Source organism: Myiozetetes cayanensis, unplaced genomic scaffold (genome assembly GCF_022539395.1).
Source record: "Myiozetetes cayanensis isolate MyiCay16 unplaced genomic scaffold, myiCay2020 scf6-25, whole genome shotgun sequence".
Taxonomy (NCBI): domain Eukaryota; kingdom Metazoa; phylum Chordata; class Aves; order Passeriformes; family Tyrannidae; genus Myiozetetes; species Myiozetetes cayanensis.
Window position 1 is genome coordinate 28,376,734 of NW_026087853.1, and position 18,519 is coordinate 28,395,252.

The window sequence follows — 18,519 nt, forward strand, 5'->3', positions numbered from 1 at the left end:
TATTCACATTTCTGCATCTTACCTACTGTATCCAGCAGTGTAATCATTTTTGATTTCCCTCAAATGGCAAATACTGGAGCCAGTCAGGAAGAGCAATACACTAGCCAGAAACTACAATCAGAACAAACACAACCCCCAGAACATAAAAAAAACACAGGCAACGTTCACTATCTCACTATAAGGCAATAGTATCAGAGTTGTGATACTGAACCATGCATATACTGTGAAGTCATGAATACAAATTCATCATAATTACTGTTTTGGTCTAAACCACAATAATGAAATAGTATTATTTTTCCTTGAATTTTCAACAGATGGAACACAGTTGGGCAAGCTCCTGTGTCTCAGCTAAGGCTCAATGACTTACAAACAAGAAGCAATACCTTTGGAAATTCCTGAGTGCCTAAAAAGTTATTAAAATATTCATAGGAACAGCCAGAAAGCACTTCAAGCAAACATTTAGCTCAAGCCTTCCACTGTGAAGCCAACTCATGTCTAAGACCACTCGAAAGTGGTCCTAACAACTTCTGGTGAGGGAGGTTCCAAAACCTAAGTATTGCTTTTAGGTCCACCATGGGGGGAAAAAAAAAAATCATTCTTTTTAATCATCTCTGGACTAATTTCAATTGGTCACATCATTCCTAAATTGAAGCATCTAAGACAGATTAAGTATTCTAGTCCACAAGCATAGTACAAATAACAGAATTACTTGCATTACCTATATAAAAGGGATGGAGGGAGCAAACTTCAAAGCAAGAGCATAAGTTATAGGTCTTGTGAATTGTAGTATCAAAACACCACAAACAATAGTTAGTAGAAATGTCTTCTGTATCTCAAAGTTATTACGAACTGTATATGTGTTCACCATACCAGCAGAATAAAAGATTCATTTATTCAGTGTCTCCAAACTCCTTGTCATTTCACAGTTAATGCCCTTAGTTTTTAAAAATTCAGAAATATCTAAAACATCTATTCAAAGTAACTGCAAAGAATAAAAGCCTACTGCAATTTATAGCAAGTTAAATAAAATTACAATGAGATTCGAGAAACATGCACAAAGACTGAAGGTATTGGGTGAATCGAGATTTTTCTTAAGCTTAACTGAAAGAAAACATGGTCATCTGGTAGGATAGTTCCACCTCTAACAGATCTGTTCCTTTATAATTGTGGGCCTTAATAAGTAACAGTTGGATGTCTGCCTTAGGTGTGGTTGTCACCACACTAAGAATTTCCTTAATCTCACTGAAATAGTTCAGGATAGATAAAGTAGTCTAGAAAGTTAACTTTTGCTTCTTATTCTCTTTTCCTGTAGAATTTTAACAGCTACTCAGTTTCTTCTTCTTTTGAAGAAGAAAGAAAACACAACACTTTTAGGAGACCCCCTTTTCCTCCCAGTTGTTGTCACATTGTGTGAAAGATGGAAATTTAGAGAGAGTTAAGTGTGTGACACCAAATACTTTCTAGTTTGTGCTACCATGAAGCTAGAGACAGGCAGGCTGAGAAAAGCAGAAAAGCTTCGCTGCTATGCTGAGTTCCTGTGCAGCTCAAGGCGGCCTCCATTAGCAGGGAAAGAAAACCTCCCGTGGAAGAACTGTGAAGACTGACGAATTTCAAATAACATACTGTCATACAGATCTAATTTACACATCAGGAAAATGCTCAAACACTACAATGACATGCAAAGAAAAAAAAAGTCCGAAGTAAGAGACAGCTGTGGCATATTACACAAGGGATTTTGTATTTAGCTTATAAATTTTTTAAAGTTTCTATCTGGTGAATGAGGAAAATGCTCTGTAGTACAAGGTGTCAAAAGCAGAGAGAAGCTTCTTGCTGTGATCTTCTTGCCCTGTGAAAAACTGAAGGCTCAGATAAGGTAAACTAAGGGGATGCAGGGGAAGGAGAAAGGAGCCAAGATGAGCATTACTGTGTGGCCCAAATATATTTTCAAATCCTATTTACTAAGGACAGGCTTCTCCACATCTATTTCAGGCTGCTCTGTGCCTTGCACATCTAAGGAATAAACACGCTGCTGCTAAAGATCAAAGAGCAAAAGACAAGCTTGGAATATTGCTTCCTGCCAGCCTTGCAAGTACACAGGCTTGTCCTAATTAGAGTCAGAAAATGTACTTCCCTCTGTGATAAGGATTTAGTTTGTGGCATAAGCCCAATTTAATATTAAACTGACACTACTTTTCATCTTGGCTGCAAGGTCATGCAGAAAAATAGAATCAAGAAGTAACATAGGCCACTGAAAGTCCACAGAGGATTCCCCTAAGTAGTATTGTTTTGTGATTAACTACAGATTATTTTTCTTAATATTATAAATGGCAGCAAGCTGCAACAACATGAAACCATAATGGAAGAAAATTCTGAATTCAAATCCAGTCTTTATTAATCAGAGAAGTTTGCCTTGGTTTTGTTTGTTTTTAAACAAGAAACCCCTAACAAAAACAAACAAACCAACCAACCAGGAAGGGCACTTTAATAAGAATAAATACAAGGTCTTCAATTTAAGCCAGAATAACCAACTGCAAGGGGGAAAACTTACTAGGTTATAGTTGTGCAGGAAAGACCTGGAGTCTAAGTTGGAACAGAAGGTGAATATGCCAAAAGCTACCGTCCATACCAGGATGCACGAACAGATGTACAGTTTTGACAGCACATAAATCTTTCTTAATAGTGTTTAGAATTCAGCTGGAGTACTCTCTCCAGTTCTGAATACTGCCCTTCAAATCCAGTCAAACATATGAACTAATGGGAATGAATTCTGAGATGAGGATCAAAAATGATCTGAGCTTAAATACCAAATATATAAGAAAGGATTAAAGTAACTGGGAATGTTTAAGTTAAAAAAGAGGAGACACAATTAAAATGAACACACATCCTACAGAACAAAGTATAAGAACCACTTTTAAGGAAAACAGAAATAAGTTGTTCCCCAAACCATTTATAGTTGTGAATGGAAATGGCTTCAAATTATAGTAGAGAGGATTCAAGTACATTATTGTCCTTACAGCTGCAAAGCTTTTCTTAATGCACATACAAATAAGTTATGGGGGGAGATTGCTCTGCCTCCAGCACTGGAGGTTTCCAAAAAAGGCTGTACAAACATCTGTCAAATTCCCACACCTATACAGTTGACCCTATAGAAGATATATATTCTTGCTTGCTTTCCAATTGCTCATTACTGTACTTCAAAACAAGCCACTTAAGACTTGAAAATTCAATATATTTCAAAATTTGCCATGAAGAGTTCTTCTGCATTATTATTAGTAGTATATCCTCAGGTCCTTGAGGCATGCTTATGTTTACAGCTTCCCAGAAACAATTATATAAGAAAATGAATGGCAATAATAGATGGGTGAAGAAACATAAGTTGCTTCCAGTAATACTAACTACACAACAGAAAAGTGAAAATCTAGCTGCTGATTTATGAAACAGTGTGTGACAGAGAGAGAGAGGAAACAGAGCACTGAGACAAACACGTTGTCTGCTGAATTTCCTCACCAGTTCTCCCAAGAGAAAAGTTTAGATTGGTGCCATGGGGACAACTCAGAAATGGAACCTCCACCCACCAGTTGTGCAGAAATCAACATCACTTGTTACTGCTCCTCAAAGCTAACACCCCTTATCCTCTCCTATCTTCCTTGCATATTTCCAAAACACTTCCTGAAGCAAACAAAATAAAAGATGTATGACGATGAAGCAGGGCTGGTTTAAGGACAAACCTATGTCGTGCTGCAGGGGCCCGAGACCTCCACGACTGACACCAACACTCCCCCCACCAGGACACACGTAAATCCAGTCAGAAAACCTGAAAGCAGTAGCGAGGCAGCCTCTGCGGAGAGCAGACGGTGCACACACACGCACACACAGATGCACACCCAGACACAACACAGACACGCCGCCGGCGCGCTGCCCCGGCCCGCCCGGCCCGCCGGGTCCCCCATCGCGCAGTGACCCCGGCCCAGCCCCCCGCGCTGCGCTGCGCTGGCGGCCGCAGCAGGGCCAGGGGAGCGACCTGAAGAAGCAGCCACCGCACCTCCACCGTCCTCATCCCTCCCGGAGCTGCTGCCACCTAAACTCTTCCCCCCGGATGGCACCAGGACAACGGGAAACCCGGTCCGGAGCTTTCCGTTCCCCCGCGCAATCCGGCCCCGCCTGCCGACGCTCGGGCCCGGGGTTGGGCCGGGGGAAGCGCCCTCGGCTTCACTTCTGCCCAGGCAGAAAATGTCCCCTGGCTCTGCTGATCAATTATTAGTTGGTGGTGACACGTTATTCTCCACAAATAAGACACATTTCCTAATTCAGCATCCTAAAAGCAGGGAACCAATTCCCGGTGGTTGCGAGGTTGCAACTAAAGCATGATGGCAGAGTTATACCCTTTTGTGTGGAAAACATCTTAAGGCCAAACCCAGTGGCCTAAAAGGCTCGGAAATGGTGCTTGGGAGCGAAGGGGGGAAAAGACACTTTCCAGGAAATCTAAAAGCACCTTCAATAATGTTATAAGTAAAATGAAACTGAGCTGAAATATAGTAATAAAATTTACTGAAGATATATGAAAAATGCAAATAAGCAAAACAGCATGCTGGGTGGCCGGGGAGACTCCTGCTCCACTCACGGCGCACAAGCGCAGTAGGCAAAAACAGTAACTTTTATTTCCTTATCAGTTCCCCTCCCATTGTCACTTGTTGTCCCCCTATTGGATTCGAGTTTGCAGGTCTGGTTCTGGTTGGTTTTTCTTTGCAAGCCCGTTTTAGTTGCCAGGTGCTTTCCTGTCCATAGTCTCAATCAGTCTTTAGTCCTCGAGGCCTAGTGTGCAGCTCAGTGCCCAGGCACCTCCAGATGTCCATCTTGGATACTCTGTATCATTCTCGCTCCTGACTCTTTGATTCTTGTCATTCCCTCCGTTACTTTATGCTTGCTATGAGACAATAAGCTTTTTATAAAAGTAAGATACAAAAATATTTACTTAACAAGGCACAATAGTTTGTCTTTCTAGCTTAAGAAATGTAAGCTACATGCTTATCAGCTTACAATGCTGATAGATTAATGAACCATTCTATAACTTACAGTCTCCTAACCGTAACAGAACAGTGATTATAATAACATATATATGAGAATATAACATGCACTACAATTTAATGAGTAAATTACTATTATTACTAATTTGATGAGTAAATTTAACTATTACTACTTATTACAATAACGTGCATACAAAGGTATCAGTTTTGCCACCTCGGCAGGACAGAGGGATCAAACAAGTGCAAGAGCTCATGGGCTGAAGGACAGATGGATGGCCTGCAGTAGTCAGAGCTCCCTTGGTGGCTGCAGGTTACCTCCGAGGAGTGGCAGGCAAGGGGCTGAAGATATCCAGAGAATGACAGAAACTGTTTAGAGTTGGGTCCTGCATCTAGTTCTGGAGTCCCCACCACAGGAAAGACATGGACCTTCTGGAGCAAGTCCAGAAGAGGCCACAAAAATGGTCTAGGATCTGAAGTATCTATTCTGTGAGGAAAGATAGAGAGCTGGTGTTCAGCCTGGAGAAGAGAAAGCTCTGGTGAGACCGTATAGCAGCCTCCCTGTGCTTAAAGGAGGCTTATAAGATTCTCCAAGGCCCATAGTGATAGGACAAGAAGCAACAGTTTTAAACTGGAAGATGTTAGATCAGACACAAGGAGTAAATATTTTACAAATGAGGGCGGTAATACTGAAAAAGGTTGCCCAGAAGGTGGGGATGACCCATCCCTGGAAGTGTTCAAGGCCAGGTTGGATGGGGCTTTAAGCAACCTGGTCTAATGAAGGATATTGCTGTCCACAGCAAGGGGTTGGACTAGATGGACTTTAAAGGTCCCTGCCAACCCAAATCACCCTATAGTTCTGTGATTCTGCCTCATAAAAGAGCATGCAGATGGCACAGCAAAGTGTAAGAGATTCATTGTAGAAGTCTGTTAATAAAACACAAAGGCACGCATGATGCTGGTTAGATTGTCCCCCTTGGGACAGAAAGTTTCCAGTCACTAGAATTCTGACTTAGCTACCTGCATGTACAGCTCATAATGGACCCTATTAATCAAATCTTAAACTCTTTATCAGAACTCCATATAAAGAAAGACTAGATTTTTTCTAATTTTTAATTTTTTAAATTATTACTTTCAAAATATCTGCCCTAACTCAGGAATTACAGAGGACCACTAGATGTCTTCTATGCTTTACTCTCAAAAAAAAAAAAAGACAACTCACCCAAACCCACATTTTTAAACATCACATGATTGATTAGACCATTTTTGAGTGATTAGACCATTTTTGAGTGAAATTGCAACACTGAAGACAAAATAAGTCATTCCCTTAGATAAACTTTCTTAGAGGTTTATTTTCTTAGTACAGAGGCATTTTCCCAAGAGCTTTGCTTATTTTCTTTCTTTTGTTCATGCAGGCTGAAATAAAACAAATAATTATTTACATATGCAGCATTAGTTTCTTAGAAAAACATGCCAGCCAGCTCACTCATACTTTTCTTTTAGCTATCCTTTTACAGAGATTCCATCTGACTCCTAGCAGGAGGAACAGAAGAGGGCAGAACAGACAAAAAATCAAAGATGGAAATCAGTAAAGATTTAAAGATGCTACAGTAACTTGTATTGTCTTTCTGCTTTGTGTGTTAAAACTTCTCTTCCAGTCCTTGAGAATTCAAGAGGCAATCATGTATACTAAGCAAACTCCAAACAACTGCTATATATATTAAAAAATAATTGCTTACTCATGAATTTTCATAGAATCATAGAATTAACTGGGTTGGAAGAGCCCTCTGAGATCATCAAGTCCAACCCTTGATCCAACCCCACCATGATTACTAGATCATGGCACTCAGTGCCACATCCAGCCTCATCTTAAAAACCTCCAGGGATGGTGAATCCACCACCTCTCTGGGCAAGCCCATTCCAATGCCTGATCACTCTCTCTGTAAAGAACTTCTTTCTAATATCCAACCTAAACCTACCCTGGCAGAGCTTAAGCCCATGCCCTCTTGTCCTACTGCTGATTGCCTGGGAGAAGAGACCAACCCCCATCTGTCTACAACCTCCTCTCAGGGAGTTGTAGAGAGTGATGAGGTCACCCCTGAACCTCCTCTTCTCCAGACTAAACAATCCCAGCTCCCTCAGCCTCTCCTCATAGGACTTGTGCTCAAGTCCCTTCACCAGCCTTGTTGCTCTTCTCTGGACCCACTCCAGCACCTCAATATCCTTCCTGAACTGAGGAGCCCAGAACTGAACACAATACTCAAGGTGTAGCCATTGTATACATCAAGGAAAGAGAAGTTGGCAGCATTTACAGAACCTAAGGATAAGATAATTTTTCAGGCCCTGTTATTTCTGCAGAACTGTCCTTGAGATGTAATATTTTGATATCTAGAAACAAATGTCTGTAAATCACTACTTCTTAGCTTAGTAATGTTAGAAATCAAATCAAGTCTCATCACCAGTGGTGTAGATAACATTTGACCTAGTTTGCAACACATAAGCTAAGTTTTAACACTACAGAACAAAATTTATTTCTATTTAACCTTAAATGCTCAAGCAAGCATCTTAGATAGCATTGATCATTGCTTCAATAGCATGCAGTCATGTATTAACCTCACTGAAAGACAGCCAAGTCTTGTGGTTAAAACGGGTATTGGGACAGCCTAGAGCTGAAAGCTTGGAAACAACTATATGACCACAGGCAAGCCACTTAACCTTCTAGATGTCAATCCCCAGCTATAAAAAGTGCATAATATTTGACACATACATCTCATAAAGCTAACCAGAAATACTGTTAATCATTTAAGAATTGCAGATCACCTGATTACATATCTTTTTCTTTTTAAAGCATCTCTTTTCTTTTAACATATATCCAGCCTTAGCAGCCTGTTCATGAAACCTCTGGTCTGAAGCAAGTACACAAGCAGCCGAGTTCTGCTTGTGCCAAATAAAAAACTAATGTAGCAGATCCACAGCTGGTGTAGAGTATTGTAGCTCTCTTGATTTTAATGAAGTTCTAGCAATGCATAACAGGTGAGGATCTTATTGTCATCATCATCATCATACCAAAGAACAAAATTGGCAGGATTTGTAGGAAATAATGTTGCAATATTGTAGCGACAATGTAAGACCTCCTAAGATAAGAAAGTGGATTTTTTTTTTTTTTTAAATCTAAACTTGTTTCAGTCATTCACTTATGCCTTCTTCTAATATCTTGTGTTTGGATATTTCTTCTTGTAACCTTACTGTGGTTATTATCCTGTCCCACTTCAGCAAGTCATTGGGATTTACTCAGTGCCCTTTCCACCATCTGGGTGTCCTGCTAAACTGTAGGCAGATATGTGCTAGGATCTTGATGACCTGTTAATCTATGTGCTATGGATACAGGCCATTCTTGTAACTGTTCTCCAGCTCTCTAGCTGTTTTTTCCTTCTGATGCTTCCACATCCAGATGTTGCTATTCATTCTCCATGCACACTAATAATAACAATTTTCCACATACTGAGAATATGTAGAATATGAAGAATGTACATGCTTTGGTGTTATCCTTGTTTTACAAATAATAAACCAGGAGCATGCTGAAACAATCTGCATGATCATTGTCTAACCTGGCACTTGAGAGGTTATACAGAATTAGCCTAAGCAGTGTTACATGGAAAAATCTTTTTTAATTATTTTTTCCAAAGAAAATACAATGTAAAAAAGAAACAATAAAAGAATTCCTAAACTTTCCTTAAAGAAAAATTCCACAATACAACAGTTTCACAATCTAGTACTGAATTTCAAGATTCTGAAATGCTGAGTTGTTTCTTCATTTGGGAAAGAAAACTTTATATAAGACTATAAGCTATGTAACTCTTTTACCTTATTATTCTAAATGCATATTGCTCCCCTTCTTGTAGAAGACATACTGTCTGGAGTAGGTATTAGCATCTCAGTTTTAATGTTAACAAAAAATGAGTGATTACTCTTTTTGTGGGTATATGCTATAGTATATTAATACGGAAAACCAGACCTCATTCCAATATGTTTCAATTCTCTTTAATTTTTAGGAAGTATAAGATTTTGCCTTAAAATATTGTGAACATGCCTCTGCAAGCTGACAGTTGGCAATTCAATTATATGAGTTGCAGGAACAGTCTGTGAGTTTTAACTGCAACATATTATTATTAATAATCTTGTGTCTGCTTTTGTAAGGTGCTCCCTGCTTTAAACACGTGCTGTATATGCAATGTGTTACAGCGACTTCCATGGTGTTATTTTTATTGTATTATAGGCTAGATAGACACATAACACAGTATATAACTTGATAATGTGTCAATTAATGCCACCTCATGGCTGCAGTAAATTGCAAAGACTTTAAAAACTGTGAATATTCATTTCATGTTACTCTTAGGTTTCTTCCTTTTTCTCTTGTCCTATATTCTGCCTTTTTTTTTTTCCTAAATAGTCCATCTTAAGGCCCTCTGGTGCATAACAATGAATTGCCTTGAGGGGAGATAGTAGTTTAATGAATCTCAGAAATATGTATTCTACACATGCAAGCATCATATTTTATTTGATTAAGCACTGTGTGGCAAGAGCCCCATAAAGTCTCTCTTTATGCTCAAAAGAGAAAACAACTTTTAATGATGTTTTTGGGAAAAGTAAACTTTATTCAAGAAGACTTACAAAAAGCTAGGGAAAAAAAGAGAAATTTAGAAAAAAAAAAGGTGAAATTTTGAAGGCAACACATTTAATTCTATGGAATTTAAGGATAATTATATTTCAGTACCTTTAAGATACAATTGTGCCAAACCACACTTTCATTAACTTTTTGGCTTTGTCTAGCAAAATACTTTGCTTTGTTAAGCAGCATATTTCAAAAAAATTTTCTTATCTGCTATAATGCATTTGAAACAGATACACAAAGCAGTGTATGTAGATGTTCATTTATTGAGTAAAAAAACCCACAAATTGCTGGCTCACAGCCCTTAATCTCTAGAATCCCTTAAGAATCTCTGCTTTGAAATTAGTTTCAGGCTCTATCAATTATATCTGTTTAAATGGACAAACTTAATTACTACAGAAGAGCAATTGATTTTTAAATTACCACTGATTGCACAGTGGGTATCTCAGTGGGAAGACAGGTACATGCACGCTTTCAAATGGAATCAATGTATTAATTAATCTACAGATTGACATACTCCATAGAAAGTACCCGTTCCTTTCATCTCCTTCCTGTAGATTCATTTGTTTCAATTTAAAGGAAATTTCTGGTGATATAGAAATGAAAAAATCAAATGCAATATAAAATTGCACATGCTGTGTATAATATGTGAGTTTTGTGTTTCTGACTTGGCATATCCAGTGCCATTTGCTAGCTTAGGTGGCCTCTGAGTGATAAAGTGTTCCTTACAACACTGAAACATTAAATTGTGCAATATAATTCCAAGGTATATGTATGCATGCAGGAGCTGAAAATGACTTTTCATAAAATGGAAATTAATTCCTTTCATGGAACCAGTAAAGTGAACATAAACAAAACAGAAAACAGACCTGGAGAAAACAAACATGTCCTCAGTATTGTGTCCACTGCTGGGCTTCCCAGTACGAGAGAGAGCTTGACATCCTGGAGTGAGTCCAGCAAAAAGCCACTAAGATGATTAAGTAGCATCTGCTCTGTGAGGAGAAGCTCAGAGAGCTGTGACTGTTGAGCCTCAGAAGGAGAAGGCTTACTGATGGTCTTATTGATGTGTATAAATACATAATGGCAGGAAGGAAAGACGCTGGAGCCGGACTCCTGTCAGTGGTTACCACTGCAAAGACAAGAGGTAAAAAGTAAGGACTGAAAACCAGGAAATTTCACCTCTCCCTGAAAAAAAACCCATAACCTTTCTGCTTTGACAATGGAAAAACACTGGAAGAAGTTTCCCAGAGAAGTTATGGGGTTTCCATAGTTGAAGATTTTAGGGACAAAATTATTTGCAGTTGGAGCTGATGAGCGTTTGAAATGTCAAACAATTATTGTTTGTTAATTGAAAGATTTAACAATTAAACTGGCTTATAGTTCTCTAGGACCTCAGCTTCAGTAAAGGAGAAATAAATGAGCTGGGAATACAATAGTCAAAATTACTGCTGCAGATCAGTTTCTGTGTCACTCCCTGGGAAATAAGTGTCAATAAGAACATTTGGAGCCAGTTATTCCTGGATGTGGTAGACAATACTGAATGATTACTGAATCAGTTATAGCTGATTCTATTTTAGAACTGATTTACATTTGATTTTTGCAAGCGATACGTGCACTAAAGGACAGCTGGATCACAAAAAACATTTTAAGTGATCACATGCAGATTACATTTCGGTTAGCTGGAGGGTTAATACAAGTTGGTCTTTAGATTTATTATTTCAAAAGAAAGGGTGAGCTTCAAGAAATTACAAGAACTAATTAAATTGAATAGTGGTCAGCAAGGAAAGCTAAATGTCAGTGATGGGAAGTATAGGGGTGAAACAAATTTGCCAAAAGTCAAGCATTATTAGTCTTAAAAATATATAGCAAAAGGTTCTTTATCCACATAAATTTAAGAGAACAGTAAGTGACAGCCCTGTGCACAGAAGACGAAGGAGCAATAGAGGATAAACTATACAGACTTCAAAATGCATTTGAATATTTTGCCTCAATTTTCAATATGGATCACAAGGTAAGTGAAAAGAGGGGGACTGAGAATCTGAAGTAGTCGCAAAACTTGTAAGTCTTGATGTGAGACAATTAGGAAAGCTGTGTGTTTATTTTTCCAGAAATATAACGGAAGTAGAACATGAAACATCTGACCACCTGTGATAGCAGGAATTGAATTTGATGAGCCATGAAATCCTTTCTATTCCTAAACTCCACTGCTCTTGTATTGACTTTTCCAAAATCTCTGGTCCATCGATACAATCAGTTTTATCTACACTGCAGGGAATCTTGACAAATCAAACTGTCAAATTATCAAATTACTTGATAACTCAAGAAATATGTTGAAATTTATTAGATGTGATTACCATCAACTAAAGTCATATTTCAGGGAGGATAAAATTATTAACTTTGAGAAAAATATGGGTTTGGCTTTAAAGCTAAACATTTACTCATATAAGGCTTGTAGGATTGAATGTTAAGGTAAAAAATATTTTCCATCTCACAGTGCTTCACCCTGCCATCTTCAGCTTTAAATTACCTTGAGTAACAAAAAGAAGAAAATAGAAAATTGGTGAATTTTACATACCCGCCAAGTTCTCCAGTTATCATAATATATTATGGATACTCATGTTAGCCTACACATTTACTTGTGTGTCCTTGATTACTCCAGAACTCTTGTGAGAGTGTAACACCTTTTCACTTAAATGCCAGCCCACAGCTGTCTACTGCCCTTTGCATTTGATAGAGAGGAAATACTGATTTTGCAGGGTCCTATCCCTCACTTCCACAGATTGTCTACCTTTCACCATATATTGTTGAAGTTGTCAGCTTTCTATTTGTAGTTTAAGTACTCTTGAGGTCCCTTATGTGAAACAATGTAGCTTGGGTGTCCGGTCAATGCTAAGAGCTCCATGTAATCCTCCTAAAATCTGGAAGTAGGTGTATTTCCATTTTTAGTTGTCTAAATTTCATCAGCTCACCACCCCTGTCTATCCTTGCCCTAGTGGGGATGTTGGGGCTTTTCTAGGACAAAGTCCAAACTACTGCGTTTGCTTGACATCAGTAATCTGACATCACTGCACGCACTGAAGGCGTAAGCAAGCTGAAGGCGTAAGGCTAAGCATGAAGTTCCAGGAGCTGTCTTCATATGACTTACATTCTTGAGTTAGCTAGAAGAACTTGTTTTCTTACTAGTTGTACTGAGTGGGCTGCGCAGAGCTAACCCTGAGACATTTCCAGTAGTCTAATAGTATGGAAAAATGATATGTTTTTGGCTTCAAAACTGACGCTGCATCTGCCCAGCAGTGTGATCACTTCCATATAGGTATTCTGAAAACCCAGGTGCATTCTTTAGTTTCCAACTTCTGATTTAACTCTTAGTCAGAAGGCAAATAATCTTATGAACAACTTCCTGGGCTCTGTGGTCTGAGTTTAGTACCTTTCCATTCAAACTCCTGTTTCAGTATGTTAAAAGCTGAAGGTGCTTCACTTTGGAGAGTCTGTCTTCTGTCCAGGAATAGCATGACACAAATTTGCCATCCTGTGATGAATTCTGAGTTTACATGGGACATTTGTTTTTATGCATCTTCTACTATAGTAACAACTTATTAACTTGATAAGAAGACTTCATAACCTGTAGAAGTTCCATCAATGAAGAGATGAAGAAGTAGACAATCCCAGCACCTAAAAATCAGCTGTCAGGGACCAGTACAACATACAGAAAGATTAGAAACCAGAACACCAGTCCAAAGAGAATGTTTCCTCTCTGTTATTACTTGCCTTAGAACATTCTGGGAACCTAATGACCATAAACCAATGGAACCTTTTATACTTTACCCAGGAGTATCAGTTAGAGAAAAAGATGCTTACTCAGTAGTCACATCGTCTTAATTTCAAGATCAGTGAATGATTAACTGAGAATGCCTTAATTACATTCTAATCAGCAACAGTCAGAATTTGCCAATTTGTAACAGTTTTACTGCTCTTCACCACAATCCTGCACCATACTGTGTTTTTGTATGTGTGGATCATAGGATTCCTCTCAGTTCCACTCAATGTTTACTGAACCATGTCTTTATTCATATCTTCAGAATCTTTGTTTTAATGTCACAGCACAACTTCAGTTATTTGTTCACAAACCTATCTGTATTAATCACTGTAAAGAATAAAAGGTCTTCAGTGTTTTCTCCAGGTCAATTATCAGTACCTTGAAAATGGCAGTGTTTAGAAGAAAGGGGGAAAAAAAAAAAAGAAAAATGATAGAATGAAGCAAGAGAAGTTATAGGAACTATTTAGTTTCACTCCTGGTCTGAAATTGTATCATTTTCTGATAGGAGTCCAACAGTGCACAATATCATAAATCCTGCAATACGTGCAGTACACAGCAGAGCAGTATGATGTATGACCATGGTATTCAGCATCTTAAAACACTGTGGTGCAGCGAAATCACAGCAATGTAAAGGAAAGATATTTATGGGCATCTGGGCATACATGCATACGTATGGGCACAGCACCCTGACAGCTGCTGTTGCAAAATCATTTAACCCTCAGAAAAGAATTGGCAAATTTCAAATGTGTAAGTAATCCTAGAAGGGCTTGAAACTAAAAATTTAGAATACTGTTTTGATGCATCCAAGTCAAACAAAGGACATTTTTCTAAACTGTCTCACATAACAAAATTATGTTATTTCTAGTCTGGGTGGTGCAGCTTCTCATTAGGTTCACTTCAAGCACTGAGACGAGGAGCATGTACAAAGAAAATGTTTACTGCAACAGAACTTGCTGGATTACTTCAGCATCATAATCAGCAACATTTATAAAAACATACAGCACTGAAAACTGTGTAATGTACGTTATTCTTAAAACCTACCAAATACATATGCAAACAACATCAGCTGATCCTCAACAACATATCTTTTGTTTTCTCTGCATCTTCTTCTATACTTTGTTGATAGAACTTTTCAGGTATCATTATCCCCAAGAACATTCCAGTTATGCACTGAAAAGAAAAATTAAACAAAAAGAAACATCATATGTTGCTAAATATTCCCGGGTATGTAATCATAGATTCCTTTAAAAAAGGAAGAGGTTAAGTACCACATTAGTTTGCATGTTGGGGATTATGAAATTATAATGATACTATTAGGAAATTTTTTTGGTATAAATTTAATTGCATTTTCTGACATATTATAAAGTCACCAAAAATATGCAATGCTTGCATAAATGGAACTTGTCAAGAATTGCTTGATGAAACCACCTTTTTATCAAAAAATACTCATTCACTAAAAATATTTTTTGAGCCATCTATCAGTTTTAACACAACTTTTTTTTTTTTTTTTTGTGAAGTTATCTCATGTCGAGCATGTTTTTCCTGATTGAAGTTGGAAAGTGAGATTGCCCCTCTTCCTCAACAAACAAATAGCTAAGGCATTCTTAGGGGATGTGGAAACTCCCAGTTCACTTCTCTGCTCTGAATTTGGCAAAACTGGAATTTAAACCCATGTGTATGTATGTGATGTGTGCCTGAGGCATGAAGCTGCTCAGTGTTGCTGTTTACTAGTTAAAAGAAAACAGCTCAGAGTTAGCCTACTTTGCTGTAGAAGCAGAGATTCCCGAGATCTGCCCAGCTCTAGATGCACGTAGCAGCTGTTGTCAGTATAAATTAAAGTGCTGTAGTCCCATAAAATATTGTGCCATGTTTACACAGGTACAAATGATCCCACATAATGTGAAGTAGCAGAAAGGCTGCCTCTGGAAGTGATCAGGCTTGCTTCAGGTGTGCACTACTTCTAGTCAGATCTAAGAAACCAGAGGGGTGATTTAATGTCATTGAGAGGGTTCAAAGTATAATATATCAACAATCTTGTAATACGTCAACAATCTTGTAAGGTCGGAATATATGCTCAACATAAACACTGCAATCAAAAATCAGTTGCCAGGGAATCATTGACAATACTGGCTTGAAACCTTTACATCAAAGATATATTAAACCTCTTCCTCATTTCAAAATAGAAAGTGCATAAGCCAAGATGAAAGTGCATAAGCCAAGGCCATGTCTTGTGCTGTGCCTAGACATCCTGTGATTGTGTTTATGCCTATGAAGTAGATGATGAATGTGCTTTTTGTCTTAATGATGAATCTGCTGCTTTATGGTTAATGAGGAAGATTCAGGTAAAGCGTCTGGCATTTCTGTCTGTAAGGTGAACCCTTATCTATGGTAACTGATCAGAGTGAGGATGGGCATTTCAGAATACTGAAATGGTTTCTAGGGCAGCTTCTTATGGGTAAACACTGAGATAAGGAAGATCACAGCAGAAGACCTAAGTCTTCTTTATTTTCTTCTCTTTATTTTTCCCTTTTCTCCTTGTTTCTAGAGAGGGATTAATTTTCAGGGTGAGTAACCCATAAACATTTTTCTAATTTTGGGGGCCATATTTGCTGCTTTCTTCATAGGATAAATTAGCCAATCCACCTTCTCATGGAAAAGGGGAAAAAACAAACAACCAAACAACAACCCTCCCCCCAAAACAACACCACCCCCCAAAGAAAAACCCAAACCCAAACAACCTAATTTAAAAGTAAATGTTAGCTGATTTCAATTTATCAATTTTGATCAGAAATTCAAGTAGGACAATTGTGAGGAAGATCAAATTGTTTATTTTAATTGTATGTTTGAACTTTAGGGAGCATCATATAGAAATGAAGAAGTCAAACTTCCCCTGTACCTAAAATATATTCTTCTCAGGATTAGGTTTCAGTTAGGTTATAGCAGCATAAACATATCAAGTCTCCATACAAACTCCCTTTCAACATATGACTAGTAAAGGACATGATGAAAACAGTGACCTGAGAATTTTGAAAACCTCTGGCATAAATACTTCAGTTAAAAATAGAGATATAGTGAGAAGTGTGGGGAACTTAGGAAACCACTTGAGGTTAATATTCCAATCGAGAACATGAAAGATTAGTCTGAAATTAAAGGCACTTTTCATATCTGTGGTATAACTGAAGCAATGAAAACAGTTGGTGAACATGTCACTCACTTTTTAGACATGTCACAGCTGTCCATGTGCTCACCATATCACCCTGTTAAATTTTTAGAGTTTTTAATATGAATATCAATCCTTCTTTTCATAAATGTAATTCATAAATGCCAGAAATCCCTCAGGAGTTTTCTTAGACTTCATTTAATGCCCCACAAGAAAGGATGTAAAAGAGACCTTTCTTTTGTAAAGTGATACTATAATTCTGTTCAATATCCATCATTTTCAAGGCCAAGTAATCATATTTAATGGATCCTAAATTACTTTCTGTCAGGCAAGGATTCCCTTGATAATATTAACCAGTACAGAGGGCTGACACTTGGAGGACTGAAACTGAGAGGGTTTTTTTTATTGCAAGCAGCTTACAAGTACTTAGACAGGGGTGGTGCTCACTAGCCCTGGAGTAGGCAAGGGTCAGTGTTTTCATTTTGATCTGTGATTTCAATGGGTTTTAGCTTGGCTATAAATAGTCAAATTGGTTTCTGCCTAAGGTGACCTGCAAAGGCTTTTATCCATTGCTGTGTTCGTCTTCTCTTTTATTCCTTTTTTTTTTTTTTTTTTTTTTTTCCGAGGGGGTGTATGTGTATATTATGGATTTCTTATGACATTTAAAGATATTGTCTGAGAGCAGCAAAAGCAGGATTCTCTCTAAGGAAAACAGGGCCAGAAGCCAAGGGCAACCCAATACAGGTGCAGAGCTGTCCGTCCCACAGGTCTGTCCCATAATGTTCAAAGTAGAGAACAGCATGTCTGGTAATGACAGTGAGGGTCAGCCAACAGTCCAGGGGTTGCCAAACAAATCTGTAGTGGTGAGACAGGTTCAAGTCCAAGCTGTGAAGTCAAGTCAATGGGTCAGGATCAGGTCTGGACCAGTGGTATGGGCAGGGATGGGCAGGGACCCTTGGTAAGGACCACAGGAAAGGGTAGGGAATTGCAAGCAGCTTCTGAGCAAGGAGGGTTCAACCACTCCCCTTCTTACAGTTCTTTCTCGTGCAACTCTTCTCAATATTCTAATCCAAGATTATGCAGCTGCATCATGTCTGTGTTGACGTGAGAACAGACAGCCAAATCCCTTGGAGCAGGGGTGTGAGGCTGCTCTTAGTCTACTAGTAAACGCCTGAATTTTTTTCCTACCTCAAATTTTTTCATATTAATTTGCTTTTTCTGTTGAAACATTTAAGATGAGCAGCATCATGTCTAGTCTTTCATCTTGAGTAAAAGTTTGTGTAGAGAGGAGGTTGCTGTGCTGTGCAAGAGGTGGCTGGGAAGGAATCCACTCTAAGAAGTGCTCAGAATTTTATCTAGACTGCTTTTACTAATTCAGAAGTTATGGCATTGATATTTCAACAATGAAACTATTTTCCCAAGTATTCAGTAGGCATTTAAGTTCAGAAAATATTTAATAAAAGCTACTTAAAATAATCAGTCAATTAATCAATAATCAATCAATCAAAACACTTTCCATCTCAGTTTTTTTCAGTAGAGAATGGTGCTGAAGTTTTCAGGATATAAAAGATTGGACTGGGTTTGATAATAAGTACATGATTTTCTGTGGTGTCAAATGAAAAATAATGTATTCATTATCTCTATTGTATAATAGGCTCCAGCAGTAATGAAGAGGGGATCTGCTCTCCATTATTGGAATTAAAGACGTTGATGGGATACACTGAAAACTTAGTGTTGCCAATCTATTTCTCAGTAATGTACTCTAAGAATCTGAGTGACATTTCTCAGTTTGTTTGTGACAGATTTCTTTTTCTTTGCGAATTCATCATTTAAGGGATAATTTTTCTCCCAT

General features: G+C 38.2%; 1 protein-coding gene across 7 annotated transcripts in view; it reads right to left on the reverse strand.

Annotated features, from left to right (window-relative positions):
- ZNF770 (zinc finger protein 770) overlaps window positions 1-18,519 on the reverse strand; it is a 36,361-nt gene that overhangs the window by 4,439 nt on the left and 13,403 nt on the right. For 2 of the 7 annotated variants that reach the window (XM_050334895.1, XM_050334892.1), the window contains exons 3-4: window positions 14,549-14,677; window positions 10,560-10,819 (exon numbers count right to left, since the gene is read on the reverse strand). The gene's annotated coding sequence lies outside the window, so the exon portion shown is untranslated. Of the gene's footprint in view, window positions 1-22; window positions 3,935-4,021; window positions 4,135-10,559; window positions 10,820-13,117; window positions 13,330-14,548; window positions 14,756-18,519 lie in introns of those variants that run through there. The other 5 variants (XM_050334896.1, XM_050334894.1, XM_050334897.1 and 2 more) reach the window with 5 other exon arrangements.